We start from the raw sequence: 12,013 nt of genomic DNA, 5'->3' as shown, positions 1-12,013 counted from the left end.
CTCCATTACTCCCTTCCTCCATCACCTCCCCCCTGGCCATAACTCAGGCTGGTCCCTCCCTGGCCATATTGGACACCGTCTGCAATATCTGACCCATCGCTTACTTCATCTGTTATCTCTCTCTCAGCGTCTCCTTCACTGATTCCCAAATTCACTCCATTATTACAAGAAACCTTTATTTTTATTGTGTCCCAGTTCTTTTTGTGTGTGTGTGTGTGTGTGTGTGTGTGTGTGTTCCTTGCCAAACACACACTCACCCTCACTCCCACATGAAAACATAATATATAGTAGACATAACCTTATCATCAGTCCATAAATCCAGTATTACAGTAACCATTAATCCGGGTAACGTAATACCAAATCCCCATTAATCTCCATTGAGTATGTGCCTTAGTCTCTTACTTATTAAATCCGCTCTGTTTATCCACTCCTCTTGTCTAATATTTCTTTAATTTCCTGAAGATTAGTACCTCAGTAGGGTAGGTTAAGTTATGCTAGTTTAGATAACAGACGGTTATGTTAGGTTAGGTCAATTTAACTTAGGCTAGGTTACGTTTGGATAGGTTAGGCTTGGAAAGATTAGGTCAGATTACCGTGGTTAATCTTAAGATGAACTAAACTGAGGGAGCTAATCTTCAGGTGATATTTCTTGTCTTATGGAACCCTTTATATTATATCATAAATCCCTGTCATATAATCCATCCCGCTTAACTAATAAATCTACTCAATTCGGCCGTTTTTCTTACGTCGTAAATTGAGGATAATTATGCTTTCCTATTACCTCATTAATCAGGGTCATTTACCTCATGGATCTATTAGAGTTTACCTTAATAAATCTACCATCTTCATCAATAATTAGTCTACAGTGACCAATTATCCCGCCTGTAAACGTCTTGCATCTATCATTCTGCATCACCTCAAGGTCAGCTTATTTCAGCTTGTGGCTCGACACTAATGTTTACCTAACCTAACCCCGAGGTAGCGTTAGGGTGTTTAATCATCAGGTGAAATAGGCTGGGGGTGTCTAATGTTCAGGTGATCCATTATTCTCTTAATTCAATACTAAAATACATTTTCTATGAACTGTGTGATGATGACGTCATCGTGCAGCACACACTCAAGATTGACTCAATATATAAACTCATTTTAACTCAGTTTACTCTTCATACAAACTTATACTCGAGTGCGTCAAGATTTACTCATTAAATAAACATACACAACACATACCTTCTTTCTGGTCTCATCACATCAGGTTTATGCACATTCACTCAGCCTGTGAGGAACATGAACTATTTTTATTCTTTTATGTTTCACGTCTTTTTATAGCCCGTCGTGTTTATTCCTCAGACCTTATATGTGTGGACCGTGTGTTCCCTGCCTCGTGAGTCTAGGCATCCCTCCCTCCACTATAAATCCAGTAAGAGGCGTCCCTATAATCCAAGCCGTCAGCTGGGTTGAGAAGCCTTGCTGCCCATAGCTAGGCTGGCCAGTAAACCTTCACAAGAGCAATAACTCTCTATGCCAGGCCGTGGCCCGTGTGCACCTGCCGATATCTTCCCCCACCATCTAATTAAGGCTCACATACCTGTGGTCTTCGTGAGCAATATCTCAATTGGTAGTGTGTTGCGGGGACTGCCTGGCCCAACCAATCACACCATGCCCGTCCGTCATAATTGCTTGTCAGTAACTCCCCGTATGGTTACCAAATATTTACGTTTATTGTTTTTCCCCCTCCAGGCGGGGGAGGTGTCTACGGGTGCAGCGAGGGGGGCCGATGGGGACAGTTAGTTTTATGAGTTTATTATCTTGTTTTCCTGAGCGCAGATCACAGTGAAGGTGAGTGGAACCCGAGAAATAAAGAGAAACATAGTAGTAAATTCACTAGTACTCGTAGTCTTATTATCTGGCCGCCCATGATTGGCCCACGCCTGAGTCCCAAGACCCTCATTAGACACAGTCCAACTGATCATTACCACGGTCCGATCACCTCGTTTAGCGGCATAATCCCTGGACCGCCGGATACCTGCGGCCGCCACCCCCACCAAAGGATTGGCTTAACATGCCCTAATACCTGTAAGATCTAGTTCACTCAGACCCATTAATGTTCCAGGGGACGACTTCTGGCTCCGGGTTAAATTATCGGGGTCGAGAGCTGAGGCCATAACTTTAACATCGTGGATATTAATTCCCGGTCGGCTAGACTCGCTACGTACAGTACGGCGGAGCACCGCTTCTCTGGCCCAGCGTCCTTGTCTGTACTTATTAAATGTTCGCGTAGTGTTGCCAGGGTGCAGCACGGCACGGAGGGCAACATCTATCAGCAAATATAGTGCTCAGCGGAGCTAGTGACATGACCATAAAAACTCAAGAGGTAAAAAATTCCGCCTCAGACAAGATGTCAGTCACACATCATGGTCTCGGTGAAGGGTTGCCAGCGACCCTTTACGCTTAGATTTATTCTTGTCTTTCTCAAAATAATTATCGATTTCTTTTGTTCGTTATGTAAAGACACGTATACAAACATGATGATGTTTTTTAATATTCAAATTCTGCAACTACAAACGTGTTTGTAAAATATAGCAAGTCAAGGAACTGAGCGTCACGAAAGCTATCATTTTGATAGCTGTCTATCATGCGAGTTCTCAATTCTGAATCCTCATTGGCTAATCTCGGGGAACGGCGAGCCAATCACAAGAGTCGTAATTGTCACGTGATTGCAAAGGAATGCAATGATTGATCTTGCTTGCCGTGATGTCATATACCACCCACCAATCAGGGCCCGTCTCCGCTCTTTGTTTCTTTATGCATTTAAATATAATTGAGTGTAGGTGCACCATTTTTGTTTCACAGTTACCAGCGTCTTGAGGCGCGGCAGCGAGTGGCGCGGGACGCCATTGCTGCTCCATCACATGTCGTCGGGTTTTGCTGGTGATTGTTTCTACAAAAATGACTTATTGGACTTACATGTAATTAATGACTCAAAATAAGGACACTATCAGGCTTGGTCTACAAAATATATATTAATAAGTATAATTAACTGGATAAATAATAAGAAGCAGAGTACACATTGTAAACATAACAAAATCAATAGGGCGGGGAAGATCAAGGCAAAACAAGCCAGACTGGAGTGACATTTCTCACTGAGGAAGACGTGTACATTATGCAGCCGCCGCGCAACTCATGCTGACTCCTTAATGGCATCAACTTTCTTGCTTCATCCTGAATAAATCGACGTGACTGAATTATTAAACACTGGTGAGGATCATACTGGTGATAGTCTCAGTGGCACTTCTGGTGAGAATATTAATGGTGTTGGTGATATTAGTAGTGTTGGTGATAGTAGTGTTGGTGATATTAGTAGTGTTGGTGATATTAGTAGTGTTGGTGATATTAGTAGTGTTGGTGATATTAGTAGTGTTGGTGATATTAGTAGTGTTGGTGAAGCTGTATTAATGGGAGGTTATAGTTGTAATAATGGTATGGTAATATGGTAGTGATGGTGGTAGGGTAATGGCGGTGGTATGGTAATAATGATAGACTATGGTGATAGACAGAGTCACTAACGTCTGCTACAGTGAGGTTGTTCATGTACCAACACTGAACATTGTAAGTTGTAGTAGTGGTGACAATAGATGCCGGTGTTGTTGTTATTGTTATTTACGGTGTGTGTGTGTGTGTGTTTATTTATTGTAAAAAGTTCATTCCACTTATACAACTGTTTTGTAGTAAAATTTCCAACACAGAAACTTATATGATACCTTGTTTATTGCCATTGGTTTTAACTCACTATAAGATCAATGCAAACTTAACCTTTACGTACTTACTGTTTTATGTTAATGATGGGGTGGTGGCCGGGAGGAAGTAGCACTCACCTCCTGTACTAGGGTTAGTTTCGTTTGACTGTAAGAGTAAAAAAAAAAACAGTTTCTTCGTTTCATAGTTATTATTCTTTCCACAGGCCTCATAGTGAACACTTCCGTCTACCAAGCGATTAAGAGAAAGTTAAAAGACATAAATGAAGGTAGGGTCTCAGTGTCTCCTCTGGCCGTCTTGTAACTATAAATATAATGAGAAATTGTTTTACTGGTACAGGTGAACTACCTCATATTCTCAACACAGGCATCGGAACCTTGAGGGATAAAGTGCTCTCCACCGACATTTAAAGACCAGTTATGTGGTTAAGGTCCTGCTCATAAATAAAAACAAACAAAAACAATTATTTTATGTAAGACTGTGTCCCCTCAATGACAACTGTGTCCCCACGTCTGTGTCAAAGAATAGGAAAACATAAACGCTCTTATATTTTTCGTCATGTCTCGCCCATCTAAGAAAACGACATCAGATTAGGGGAACCGCAAGGAAAACGAAAATAGATAAAAGTAGGACTTCATGAAAAACGAAAGCAGACAGGGGAAGATATAATAGAAAACTAAGGCAGACGAGTGAGGGAATAAAGTAAGCAACGGTAAAAGAAGGGCCAACTTAGATATGACGGTGAGTGGCAGTAGCAGGTAAAGTGACTAAAAGTAGTTACCAGTGTGAACCTCTCAGTATATTAGCGGTGTTTATGAAATTAAAATAATTTTGCATGTAAGCAATTTACGTCTTTCTTCCCAGATCAAATTTTACAAAGAAATTAAGTTTGTTAAAGGCGGAGAACACTATTAGTAATAGAAAACAAAAACAAAAACTTATGGAACTGTACCAAAATTTCTGGAAATACTATTTGTATGATGATACTAAACACGAAAATGGAAACAATAATACACAGAACCTAACAGAACCAAACCTAACCAACCTAACTTTCGGCATATTTAGCAGAGGGAACTTACTTTGATATCTGATACAAATGAAAGCAATTTTGTTGAAGCGGCAGTGTGTAAATTTGGGCTTTTTGTGGACGTAAGAGTACAATCGGTTGTTGCACTGAAACACACATTTCTTCTTCACTGTTAGTTCTCTGCCGCATTTTAAACACTTGCACGTCCTACCAACTAATCTATGTTGACAGTTGATCTCTCGTTGACAGTCTTCATCATCCACAAGAACAAATAACTTGCGATACGATAAATACAGTAGCAGCCTAGACAAGACGCCTTAACTACGGTGGGGAAATCAAGATGGCTTTCTTGTCTCCCCTTGTGGAAGAACAATAAGTAGCTATAGGAACATACAGTTCACTTATTAACCAATGCTACTGGATATAACTTGGAATTGTATCAAGACCCACGTTATAAGAATCAACTCCAACAATAAGATTCTCATTATTTAAACCTATTGCACTACAAGAAACAAATAAGGGATTTGTGCAGACGATAGACTTATGAATCCGGATAGTGAAGTGTATAAGAAAAAAAAAGACAATCAACCCTACATTTTGGGTAAAAACACTCTGATATGAGGCTCTGCCGTTTATTTACAAGTTAAGCGAGACCGGATTGAGAATTTATTAGTTTAAGAGTGGATTATTTACTGGAAATATATATTTTTTTGTTCGCATATATAGCACGTAGAGACATCATTTTAGTGTCATATGGCAGTTTATCGCCGTGTTTTTACCCCGCAATTTCTCTAATCCCTCATGACCTGCCCACTACAGGTAATTTATGATCGTAGAGGAAAACGAAAAAAAAATTATAATACAATTAAAAATTTGTCGTATTAATTTGAATAGTTAATACCAGTTAATACCATCCAACAAACAACTGTGGGTATCATGAACGAAATCCACCAACTCCTTCTGGTGCTAGCCGTCTGCTCCACTATTACATTAAGTTTCACCACTGTGCATATATATATATATATATATATATATATATATATATATATATATATATATATATATATATATATATATATATATATATATATATATATATATATATATATATATATATATATATATGTGCACACACCCTGTATATATCACCTAGTTAGAGATTACTTTCGAACAATTGAAAAGACAAGGCCTGAAATTCATCCACAGTGCATTGACATTAAGGTCCAGTGGTGCGGCCTTGAGCCTGGGGAGTGAGCCTTAGGGTGGTGTTATCTCAGGTCATGATCACCACCCGTGTCTCGTAAGTCGCGGCCGGTGGAGGAGGGCCGGCGCGCGCCCCGGCCACCTCCTCCATGCATGCTGGGGATTACAGAATTCAACGTTATTATTTATGGTTAAAAATAACACAATTAATATGCATTATATTAACAGACTACTGATCTCTACATACATGTACTTAATATTAACAAACAATTCTATGAAACTTTTCTGTAAATAAACACTTATAAATCTCCTAACAAGAGGTGCATTATACTCAACAGTTGTATGTAATCTTAGACGAGTTGAAAAACATGATACTTGAGCTAGAAATCCTAATTAGTGTCATCAATAGATTAAAAGAAAAGAAATACTGATATTTATACTCTAGGTGAGCAGAACAATAAAATATTCGCAGAAGACTTGTCTAAGGAGCTACGAGACACCCCAGCAACCCATCTCTCACTCACATCGACTATTAAATATCTTAAAACAATGGAAAACAAGTAAGGATATTTTTGTTAGGTGTTAAAGTGAATTAAACACAGACATTTGTGATTAAGGAAGGGGATAAGCAAATACTGGAGGCAGAATAAGAAAGACTTGCTGGGTCAGTACACAATGTAGGAACAAGGAGGAAAATTATGAATAACAATTATAAAAATGATAACGCTATCGAAAATAACGATAACGATAATAATAATAATAATAATAATAATAATAATAATAATAATAATAATAATAATAATAATAATAATAATAATAATAATAAACAAAATAGATATAATAATACAAATAACAATAACATTAATAACTAGCAATAAAATCCACATAACCTAAGCATGAACTTGTCAGTCTTCAATCACTGTATTGTAACTTAGTAATTTGACAAGAGGATAACATTGTAGAAACATAATACCTTCTAGTATGGTGCTATATAAACATTTTATAACATGCTCTTTGTAGCATCTGTAGTATTGTGGTATAGTAAGAAATATATTGTACGGAATATAATATGTGGAATATGTTGTCCAAGGCATAATCATGGAGCATGTTATCCAAGGCATAATATGTGGAGTATGTTGTCCAAGGCATAATGTGTGGAGTATGTTGTCCAAGACATAATGTGTGGAGTTTGTTGTCTGAGATATAATATATGGGACGTATTGTATAGGATATAACGCAAGGAATATATTAGCAAATATATAAACCACGAAGTATAAATCCTCCTAAGATGTCCCCACACACAACGTTTCCGTGACGCCTGCTGGACCACCACTCCACGACCCCCTGACGGAGACACGATGATCCTCCCAATACTGGCCAGATATTTTGTAAAAAATATTGATTATGTGTTAAAGGAATATCCTTCCTTCCTTAGGCTTTAGTAAGCCCCTTTATAATATTTATGCTGTATATAATTGTCACACTTGCCAGATGCTTCTGGTGTCATTGCACAGGGGTACCTAGTGACAGCACTAGGATCCCGCTTCCTCTATCAAGGAATAAACAATTGAAATTGAAATTGAATTGAAGTATAAATATAATGCCATTAGTTCATCATTCAGTACAGGTTAGTTCATCCTATAGACAGAATATAAGATTTGACTTTTTTGAAGAACTTTATTATATGAGAAGGTAAACTGACGGGTGACTCAGCGATATAAGACAGAGTGGTTGTGAACGGGAGAATGTTTGTCAGTAATTGCAAGTAATGTTTACAATGGAGTGCGGTAGTTGAGTGGATACAGTACTTATCTTAAGGGTAGTTTGTTCGATCCCATGGCCCTCTCAGTCCCATACCAGCTCTAAATGGGTTCCTGAATATGAGACCGGTAAAGAAAGTTATGGTGTTATGTCTCCTGTGTGATTCATAATGCTAATTAGATCTTGAGACTATGGAAATCCTTATCAGTTTAACAATACAAAATCGTTTTCACACTTAAATAAGACGACAAAAATACTCCTTTGGGGAATATTGGGAGAGGAGATAAAGAAGAAAAACTCGATTCAACTGGACAGGATTTTTATAAAACATTCAACAAAACCAGAAAAATACAGCCATGGGACTAAGGACTGGTAATACAAGGAGGAAAAACTATATTAAATAAAAGTGATTAAACAACGCAAAATAATAATAAGCATATTTCAAGAGATCTCATTACTATGGTTTCTGTAACGCAAGATATTCATTTGGCAGCTTTTCCTTATGTAACTCACAGACGTCTACAAGAACAAACTGTAACTTATCCAATACTCAAGGAATGCTAGGAACAAGAGGGAGGTTGACTGGTATGTGTGAGCCAACAAGAATGGATGCTTTATATCGTGTAGCACAGACAATTATATAAAGCTGAAATTATACCACATGCAATTTGTCAGGGTTTTAGTCCAGTCTAGACAACAGAAGTGAGAGAGAGAGAGAGAGAGAGTGTGTGTGTGTGTGTGTGTGTGTGTGTGTGTGTGTGTGTGTGTGTGTGTGTGTGTGTGTGTGTGTGTGTGTGTGTGTGTGTGTGTGTGTGTGTGTGTGTGTGTGTGTGTGTGTGTGTGTGTGTGTGTGTGTGTGTGTGTGTGTGTGTGATGTCATGGACAGGTGTTTCCTGCTCCTAACTCTGCCCAGAAAAAACAGGAGGAGGAAGGTAACCTTTTTTTATGTTTTTTTACGAGCCACATAGTAACTCCTCACCCGCACTTTATCGAGCGTCACAGTGGCCCCCCGCTGCTTAATGGCCAACACTCACAAGGTTCCAGACCCAGCCACTGCTTGGCCACCCTTCACCCCTCACCTGCCTCTCCACGCCACTTCTTTTTTTACTCAACTGGAATCTTAAAATCATTACGAACACAAACCATGAGATGAAACTAAACTTTGATATAAGTTTTACCCACACAAATTATAAAGTGTAATTTTTAGACGTGGGAAATCTCAAATATCAGTTGAACCTGTAACAACAAGGTTCAGCTCTCCTGTAGGTATAAGGTCCAAACCCTTAGAAAAGGGAAAGACACAAATAAATCCTTTATCAAAATCTAATGTCAATAAAACAACCCTCAACACTATCCTTTTGGGGGAACACATCATTAACCTATATTTATTAACACAGTTAAATGGCGAGGCATTTTTTCTCGGTAATTTACACCAGATCCAGATAACAGAGTGAAACTGATAACGGTGACAGGAGTGTGTCAGCGGCGAGATGATTACAGGTTACAATATCCGCTTCGACATGGAAAAAAAATAATGTCATTGTTTGATTGAAATGATAAGCAGTGCGATAATTGTAGTAACACATATGATGCATATCTTCAGGTGTGTTTAATGAATAACAAGATGTAATTATCTCATTACAAAGATAAAATACCTGACAATCATTTTGACACTGTCTCGACCGTCCCCCAACACTTGGAGGAGGTGGAGGCTGTGTGGGACGACTCCTCCACACACAGGTAAGACTCGAATTTAACAAGAGTTGATGATCTTCCATTCAAACAAGGAACAACATACAATATGATTTCTGACGTTTGGTCACGTAATAAAATGGAAATATATAACAACTGAATAAGTAAATTAAATTAGTAGCAATAAACACTGACGCGATGGGTTACATTTTATTAATTTTAACATGAGTAAATTTTATGGTGGATAGGTCTTGCGCCTTGCTGGTAATACTGTGTACTAGAGAAACCTTCATGATTTAGGGTGGTAATTCACGAACCAGAAACAGCCACATTTCATTTTCATATTGTTTTCAGTCATTAATACTTGTATGCTCCTTAGGATAACAGTTTCATTATTTTCCTCAAAGTTTTATTTTTCGGTATATGTACAAAATATTTCGTAAATAATTTTTTTAAATAAACAAATATCTGTCATCTTAAGGAAAACATTTAAACTTTAAAAGTAAAACGCTCACCAAGATTGTGGTCATCGTATCTATCAATACCATGATTTTGTCGTGTCAATGGAGTGATCAGGGGCCTGGGATATATGTCCACCTTATTAACACTGTCAATACGGGTTGTTTGGGTACGTTTCAAGAGCTTATTTGTTCAGCAGCCTCAGTCCGTATAGGGCCTTAAAAAGTCATATAACCTGGCGGTCTTAGCTATACATACCGCCGCTCAGAACACCTGTCCAAATTCATCTGAATCGACTAATGTATTCAGTAAATAGATTGCTCATTTTAGATGCTAATTCACTTCTAAAACAGCGAGTGAATGATATGTCTAGTTTTTTGATGCAGATGATATCCCAGTTGCATCATATTCTCTTACATAATAAAAATTTAAAAACATTCACACCTTAATAATGTTCAGTTTAGAAAATTAGTAGTGAGTGAAAATTCCAAATATCTGCAACACTGAATAGGTTGTGAATCTACATCTTAACTATATAGAAGTGGGTCAACGTCATAATTTCTCCTCAAAGCCTTGGGGTGGACGGTGATGATACGTTCTTGTTAACCAGCAAAGAGGAAGTGAAGATATGAGGTGACAAAAACTAATCGGTTCTATTGTTTTATGATATGTCAGGAATACGAAGGTTTGTCGAAAGATCCTAATAGTGATGATATATGAAGATATACGAATTGTGAGCTGGAAGCGGTAGTTCTGGTCTCTTGAACCCACCTGCTCGCTGCTGTGGTCTACAGTTTAACACCTGCGCAGCTTCACAGAGTCTTGTAATTACAGCACAGCAGACCTGTGTAGTGTTTGTGCCTCATTAGTTGCACCAATTTATGACAACAATAATTCATGATCATAGCAACTCGTGACAATACCAAGCACTGACAACAATGTTTCTCGACCACAACAAGTCATAATTAAAACATTTACTGACCACAAAGATTCTTCATCACAACAAATGATAATGATAATAATTAAACACAACTAATTATGACCACAATAAGTCATGATTATAACAAGTCATTATGACAAGAGGTAACGGCCACAACCGGTCATGGATTCACTTAATCTTAACCATAAGTCAAGACAACAACATTCTATTACTATAGTATGTCCCGGCCACAACAGGTTATATTCATATAACTTCCTGACCAAAACAAGTCATGAACACTAATTTAAGACCACTACGAATCAGAATCACATGAATTCATGATTTCAACAACTCATGGTCACAACAGGTCCTGGCCACAAGTCAAGGCAGCAACAGGTCCTGATCACAAGTCAAGGCAAAAACCGGTCCCGGCCACAAGTCAAGGCAGCAACAGGTCCTGGTCACAAGTCAAGGCAGCAACAGGTCCTGATCACAAGTCAAGGCAAAAACCGGTCCCGGCCACAAGTCAAGACCACAACAGGTCCTGGCCGCAAATCATGACCACAACAGGTCCTGGCCACAAGTCAAGGCAACAGCAGGTCCTGGCCACAAATTAAGACCACAACAGGTCCTGGCCACAACTCAAGACCGCAACAGGTCCTGGCCACAAGTCATGACCACAGTCCTATAGCACAACAGTACATAATCTCAACAGGTTATGAAGAGAGAAAGTCATAGTCACAACAGGTCATGAGCACAGCAAGTGTTGACCAGGATAATTCATGATTACACCATGTCTTTGTCGGATGAGTGAGCCAGAGTTACTTGTTATCATCCACCAACTCGGGAGACCAAATCGGTTGGTCTTAACTTCTTGGTGGTAGGAAGTACAATAGTTCTTATATATGCTGCCACTAGTCATTACAGTAATTACACACCAAAATTTTAATCCTTGTTATAATTAATTAATCAATAATTATGTAAAATATGAGAAATTAGACAACCATAATCAACATTTCTTACACGATAAATCTACCATATCATCATTATCCTACAAGTGATACAATACAAATATGGAAGATTACATTTAACAAATTCCCCCTTCTTATCCTCACCTTACCCAGAGGACTAGCGTCAGACTGTAAGCCAACAAATGACCATAGCAGGCCGGGCCACAGACACTACTCCTACCCATCTAA

This window comes from Homarus americanus, unplaced genomic scaffold (assembly GCF_018991925.1).
Source record: "Homarus americanus isolate GMGI-L3 unplaced genomic scaffold, GMGI_Hamer_2.0 scaffold37313, whole genome shotgun sequence".
In the NCBI taxonomy this organism is placed as follows: domain Eukaryota; kingdom Metazoa; phylum Arthropoda; class Malacostraca; order Decapoda; family Nephropidae; genus Homarus; species Homarus americanus.
The sequence above is the reverse complement of the archived record's forward strand: the minus strand, read 5'-3'. Positions refer to the sequence as shown.